General features: G+C 36.9%; 1 long non-coding RNA gene across 1 annotated transcript in view; it reads right to left on the reverse strand.

Annotated features, from left to right (window-relative positions):
* The window catches only part of LOC125963134 (uncharacterized), a 66,119-nt gene extending 59,200 nt beyond the window's left edge, over positions 1–6,919 (reverse strand). The window contains exon 1 of the long non-coding RNA XR_007474948.1: positions 6,264–6,919. This is a non-coding gene — a long non-coding RNA (uncharacterized LOC125963134). The remainder of the gene's footprint in view (positions 1–6,263) is intronic.
* Between the last annotated feature and the right edge of the window lie 432 nt (positions 6,920–7,351).

Here is a 7,351-nt window from a genome sequence, read left to right on the forward strand (position 1 = left end):
TGCTTCCCTTACCCTTCTAATGCAGTCTGTCTTGGTCTCTGTAGTGCAGGGAGCTGTTTTGGCCTCACCCGTGTGTTCTAGGATTATTTCAGTGGTGTCTTATTCATGAATAGTTGGTAGTTGTTCTTCTTGTGAGAGAGAGTAAAGTGACAAATAATCTATGTTACCATCTTGGTGACGTCACTCCTCATTTTTTATTTTAGTTGTTGGTGTATTCTCTTTTTTTCTCCCTCATTCTAACTAGTTTTATCAATATTGTTGTCTTCAAAGTCTCAATTTTAGATATCTGTGATTCTATTGTCTTTCTCTTCTCCAGTCTTTATGATTTTCTTCTGTTCTGTGTTGAGTTTGCTCTATTTTTTTTTAGTTCCTCCAGGTATAAAATTAGGTTATTGCTTCAAGATCTTTCTTTCTTAATGTAAGCATGTATAGCTATAACTTTCCCTCTAACCACTGCCTTTGCTGCATCCTGTAACTTTTGGTCTGTGTTTTATTTTTCTTTTATCTCTAAGTATTATCTAATTTCTCTCATTATTTCTTCTTTGAGTATGCTGTTTAATTTTTACATATTTGTGAATTTTCCATTTTCCTCCTGTTTTAGATTTCTAGCTTCATTCCCTTATGGTCTATATTAGTCTGCTTGGGCCACCATAACAGAATACCACAGACTGGGTAGCTTAAACAATGGATATTTATTTTCTCATATTTCTGGAGGCTGGATGTCCAAGATCAAGGGGCCAACAGTGTCAGTTTATGTGAGTCCTTATTTTCTGGCTTGCAGATAGCTGCTTTTTTGCTATGTCCTCACATGGCCTTTCCTCTGTTTGCATATGAAGAAATAGATCTCTGGTGTCACTCACTATTCTAACAAGAACACCAGTCCTATTAGATTAAGGCCTCACCCTTATGACCTAATTTAACTTTAATTACCTCCTCAAAGGCCCAATCTCCAAACATCATTACATTGGGGATTGTGGTTTCAACATATGAATTTCAGGGGAGACAAAATTCAATCCATATCATGGTCTGAGAGGACGTTTTGCTGATTTCAATCTTTTAAATTAATGAAACTTTTTTGTGGCCTAATATATGGTTTATCCTGGAGAATGTTCCATGTGTTCTCAAGAAGAATGCAGATTCTTCTGTTGTTGGATGAAGTGCTTCTCTCTCTCTCTCTCTCTCTCTCTCTATATATATATATATATATATACTACTGAATATATATATATATATATATATATATACTACTGAATATATATATATATACTACTGAATATATATATATATAATATATACTTTATGTATTTGGTGCTTCTGTTGTTTGGGTCACATATGTTCATAATTGCTAAATATATATTTGATGAATAGACACTTATCAATATATAATGGCCTTCTCTCTTGTAATAATTTTTGACTTAAAATTTATTTTGTCTAATATTAGTATAGTGATATTAACTCTCTTTTGGTTACTATTTGAATGGAATGTATTTTTCCATTCATTCACTTTGAACCTATTTGTATCTTTGGTTCTAAAATGAGTCTCTTGTAGAAAGCATATTCTTGGATTATGCTTTTTTTATCATTCTGCAAATCCCTGATATTGACTGGAGTGTTTAATCTATTTACATTCATGATAAGGATGGAATTTCTTCTGCCATTTGTTTTCTATCTTATAGTGTTTTTAATCCCTCATTTCCTCCATTTCTGCCCTCTTGTAGTTAGATGATTTTTTGTAGTGAACGTTTTGATTCCCTTCTCATTTCTTTTTGTGTATATGCTTTAGTTATTTTTATTGTGCTTAAAATGGGGCTATTATTTAGTGTCTGATGTTTATAACCATCTAGTTTGTATTGATACCAACCTAACTTCAATAGCATACAAAAACTATGCTCCTATATAGCTCCATAGCTCCATTCCCTCTCTACATCACTGTTGTCACAAATTACATCTTTATACACTGTGTTCCCAATAACATAGATTTATAATTATTTTTATGTACTCATCTATTAAATCATGTAGGAAATTAAAATTATATACATACATAAAGATACAATAGTACTGCCTTTTATGTTTTCCCATGTATTTACCTTTACCACAGATTTTTATTTCTTCAAATAGCTTTTTTTTTTTTTTTTACGGTACGCGGGCCTCTCACTGTTGTGGCCTCTCCCATTGCAGAGCACAGGTTACGGACGCGCAGGCTCAACGGCCATGGATCATGGGCCCAGCCACTCCACGGCACTTGGGATCCTCCCGGACCGGGGCACAAACCCGCGTCCCCTGCATCGGCAGGCGGACTCCCAACCACTGCACCACCAGGGAAGACCCTCTCCCTCATTTTTGAACGACTGTTTTGCTGGATATAAAATTCTTGGTTGACAGTTTTTTCTTTCTGCACTTTAAATATGTCATCCAACTGCCTTCTTGTCTCCATTGCTTTTGATGAGAACAGTTGTTAATCTTATCAAGGATCACATGTATGTGACAAATTACTTCTCTCTTGCTGATCTCAAGATTCTTTCATTTTCTTTGGCTTTTGACAGTTTGTTTATACTGTGTCTCAGCATGTGTCTCTTTGAGTTTATCCTGCTTGGAGTTGATTGACCTTTTGTCAATCATTTGTAAGTTCATGTCTTTCATCAAATTTGGTTATTTTTCAGACATTATTTCTTCAAATATTTTTGTGTTCCTTTCTCTCTTCTCTCTCCTCTTCCTTCTCTTCCCCCTCCTCTTCCTCCTACCCTACTCCTCCTTCCCTTCTTCTTCTTCTCCTTCTCCTCCCCCTCTCCCTCCTTCTCCTTCCCCTTCCTCTTCTCCTCTTCCTCCTCCTTCTTCTCTCCTTCCCCTCCTTCTCCCCCCTCCTCCTTCCCCTCCTCCTCCTCCTTCTTCTTCTACTTCTTCTTCTTCTCCTTCCCCTCCTCCTCCCTCCCCTCCTCCTCCTCCTTCTTCTTCTTCTTCCTCTTCTTCTTCTCCTCTTCCTCCTCCCCGTTCTTCTTCTCCTTCTTCTCCTTCTTCTTCTTTCTTCTTCTTCTTCTCCTTCTTCTCCTTCTCTTCCTCCTCCTTCTTCTTCTTCCTCCTTTCTTCTTCTTCTTCTCTCCCATAATACGTTAAGCTATGTTCACTTTCCTTCATTCTTTTCTGCTCTTCAGACTTAATTTAAATGGTTCTGTCTTCAAGTTCACTGATTTCTTTCTTCTGCCTGCTAAATTGCCTGTTAAATCCCTCTATCGAATTTTAATTTCAGTTATTTTAACTTTCAGGTTCAGAATTTCTGGTTTTTTAAATAATTTCTATATTTTTATTGATATTCTCATTTTTTATACCTAATTTTTTGGTTTCCTTTTCTTATCTGTCCATGGTTTCCTTAACTCTTTTGTCATATTTATGACAGTTGATTTAAAGACTTTACCTAGTAAGTTCAATGTCTGTGCTTCTTCAGGGTCCATTCCTATCAATATATGTCTTCCTTTGTGCCATAATTTCCTGTTTTTTAAAAAAGACCCTTTTAAAACAGTTGGGCGTTTGAATATTATCATGTGGCAAGTCTGAAAATAAGATTCTTCCCTTTCTCATGTATATTAATCTGCTTAGGATACCATAATAAAATACCACAGACTGAGTGGTTTAAACAACAAAATTGGGTCTTCCCTGGTGGTGCAGTGATTAAGAATCTGCCTGCCAATGCAGGGGACACGGATTTGAGCCCTGGTCCGGGAAGATCCCACATGCCGTGGAACAACTAAACCTGTGAGCCTGCTTTCTAGAGCCCATGAGCCACAACTACTGAACCCGTGTGCCACAACTACTGAAGCCTGCACACCTAGAGCCTGTGCTCCACAAGAGAAGCCACTGCAATGAGAAGCCTGTGCACTGCAATGAAGAGTAGCCCCTGCTTGCCGCAACTAGAGAAAGACCGCATGCAGCAACGAAGTCCCAACACAGCCAAAAATAAATAAAATAAATAAATTAACAAAACAAAATAAAACAAAATCAAATTTGTTTTCTCATATTTCTGGAAGCCAGAAGTCCAAGATGAGGGTGCTGGCAGGGTTGGTTTCTGATGAGACTTCTCTTCCTGGCTTTCAAACTCCTTACTGTGATCTCACATGACATTTCTTCTATGTACATGCATGCCTAGTGTCTTTTCCTCTCAATAAGGACAGCAGTCCTAATACATTAGGACCCCACTATTATGCCCTCATTTAATGTTAATTACCTCATTAAAGGCCATATCTCCAAATACCATTACAATGGGATTTAGGGGTTGAACTTATGGATTTTGAGGGGACATAATTCAATCCATAACACCAGGGTTTGCTGGTTTTATTTTTTGTTTTGGAAGACTGTTGTAGTCTGTTTAGTGACTTTTTAAAAATATTGATATAGTTACATTTTTTAAAATTTTTCTTTTTTTCATATAAACCCTTTTTAAAGTCTTTACTGAATTTGTTACAATATTGTTTTTGTTTTATGTTTTGGTGTTTTGGCCACAAGGCATGTGGGATCTCACCTCCCTGACAAGGGACTGAACCTGCACCCCTGCATTGGAAGGTGAAGTCTCAACCACTGAACCACCAAGGAAGTCCCGAAATAGTGGCATTTATGATGCCATTTTACTTATTATTTTCTATGTTTCTCATTCTTTCTCCTTCCTTTATTCCTCCTTTGCTGATGTATTTTTTTTTTTTTTAGCCATGCAACGTGGCTTGCAGGATCTTAGTTCCCAGAACAGGGATCAAAAACATGCCCCCTGTAGAGGAAGTGAGGAGTTCTAACCACTGGACTACCAGGGAATTCCCTGATTTTTTTTTAAAGTAAGAAAAATATTTATTTTAGTTAAATTGTAAATTAGGCAAAAGGCGGTTTTATGAATATTCAGGGCACATGTGCTACTTTTTGTTTTTTTTTTACATCCTTATTGGAGTATAATTGCTTTACAATGGTGTGTTAGTTTCTGCTTTATAACAAAGTGAATCAGTTATACATATACATATGTTCCCATATCTCTTCCCTCTTGCATCTCCCTCCCTCCCACCCTCCCTATCCCACCTCTCTAGGTGGTCACAAAGCAGCGAGCTGATCTCCCTGTGCTATGTGGCTGCTTCCCACTAGCTATCTATTTTACGTTTGGTAGTGTATATATGTCCACGCCACTCTCTCGCTTTATCACAGCTTACACTTCCCCCTCCCCATATCCGCAAGTCCATTCTCTAGTAGGTCTGTGTCTTTATTCCTGTCTTACCACTAGGTTCTTCATGATATTTTTTCCTTAAATTCCATGTATATGTGTTAGCATAGGGTATTTGTCTTTCTCTTTCTGACTTACTTCACTCTGTATGACAGACTCTAGGTCCATCCACCTCATTACAAATAGCTCAATTTCGTTTCTTTTTATGGCTAATATTCCATTATATATATGTGCTATATCTTCTTTATCCATTCATCCGATGATGGACACATAGGTTGTTTCCATCTCCTAGCTATTGTAAATAGAGCTGTAATGAACATTTTGGTACAGGACTATTTTTGAATTATGGTGTTCTCAGGGTATATGCCCAGTAGTGGGATTGCTGGGTCATATGGTAGTTCTATTTGTAGTTTTTTAAGGAAACTCCATACTGTTCTCCATAGTGGCTGTACCAATTCACATTCCCACCAGCAGTGCAAGAGTGTTCCCTTTTCTCCACACCCTCTCCAGCATTTATTGTTTCTAGATATTTTGATGATGGCCATTCTGACTGGTGTGAGATGATATCTCATTGTAGTTTTGATTTGCATTTCTCTAATTATTAATGATGTTGAGCATTCTTTCATGTGTTTGCTGGCAGTCTGTATATCTTTTTTGGAGAAATGTCTATTTAGGTCTTCTGCTCATATTTAGATTGGGTTGTTTGGTTTTTTGTTATTGAGCTGCATGTGCTGCTTATAAATTTTGGAGATTAATCCTTTGTCAGTTGCTTCATTTGCAAATATTTTCTCCCATTCTGAGGGTTGTCTTTTGGTCTTGTTTATGGTTTCCTTTGCTGTGCAAAAGCTTTGAAGTTTCATTAGGTCCCATTTGTTTATTTTTGATTTTATTTCCATTTCTCTAGGAGGTGGGTCAAAAAGGATCTTGCTGTGATTTATGACATAGAGTGTTCTGCCTATGTTTTCCTCTAAGAGTTTGATAGTTTCTGGCATTACATTTACGTCCTTAATCCATTTTGAGCTTATTATTGTGTGTAGTGTTAGGGAGTGATCGAATCTCATACTTTTACATGTACCTGTCCAGTTTTCCCAGCACCACTTATTGAAGAGGCTGTCCTTTCTCCACTGTACATTCCTGCCTCCTTTATCAAAGATAAGGTGACCATATATGCATGGGTTTATATCTGGGCTTTCTATCCTGTTCCATTGATCTATCTTTCTGTTTTTGTGCCAGTACCATACAGTCTTGATTGCTGTAGCTTTGTAGTATAGTCTGAAGACAGGGAGCCTGATTACTGCAGCTCCGCTTTTCGTTCTCATGATTGCTTTGGATATTAAGGGTCTTTTGTGTTTTCATACAAATTTTGAAATATTTTGTTCTAGTTCTGTGAAAAATACCAGTGGTAGTTTGATAGGGATTGCATTGAACCTCTAGATTGCATTGGGTAGTACAGTCATTTTCATAATGTTGATTCTTCCAATCAAAGAACATGGTATATCTCTCCATCTATTTGTATCATCTTTAATTACTTTCATCAGTGTCTTATAATTTTCTGCATACATGTCTTTTGTCTCCTTAAGTAGGTTTATTCCTAGATATTTTATTCTTTTTGTTGCAATGGTAAACGGGAGTGTTTTCTTGATTTCAATTTCAGATTTTTCATTATTAGTGTATAGGAATTCCAGACATGTCTGTGCATTAATTTTGTATCCTGCTACTTAACCAAATTCATTGATTAGCTCTTAGTAGTTTTCTGGTAGCATCTTTCGGATTCTCTATGTATGGTATCATGTCATCTGCAAACAGTGACAGATTTACTTCGTCTTTTCCAATTTGGATTCCTGTTATTTCCTTTTCTTCTCTGATTGCTGTGGCTAAAACTTCCAATACTATGTTGATTAAGAGTGGTGAGAGTGGGCAACCTTATCTTGTTCCTAATCTTAGTGGAAATGCTTTCAGTTTTTCACCATTGAGGATGATGTTGGATGTGGGTTTGTCATATCTGGCCTTTATTATGTTGAGGAAAGTTCCCTCTATGCCCACTTTCTGCAGGTTTTTTATCATAAATGGGTGTTGAATTTTGTCTAAAGTTTTGTCTGCATCTATTGAGATGATCATATGGTTTTTCTCCTTCAATTTTTTAATATGGTGTATCACGTTGAC

Source organism: Orcinus orca, chromosome X (assembly GCF_937001465.1).
Source record: "Orcinus orca chromosome X, mOrcOrc1.1, whole genome shotgun sequence".
In the NCBI taxonomy this organism is placed as follows: domain Eukaryota; kingdom Metazoa; phylum Chordata; class Mammalia; order Artiodactyla; family Delphinidae; genus Orcinus; species Orcinus orca.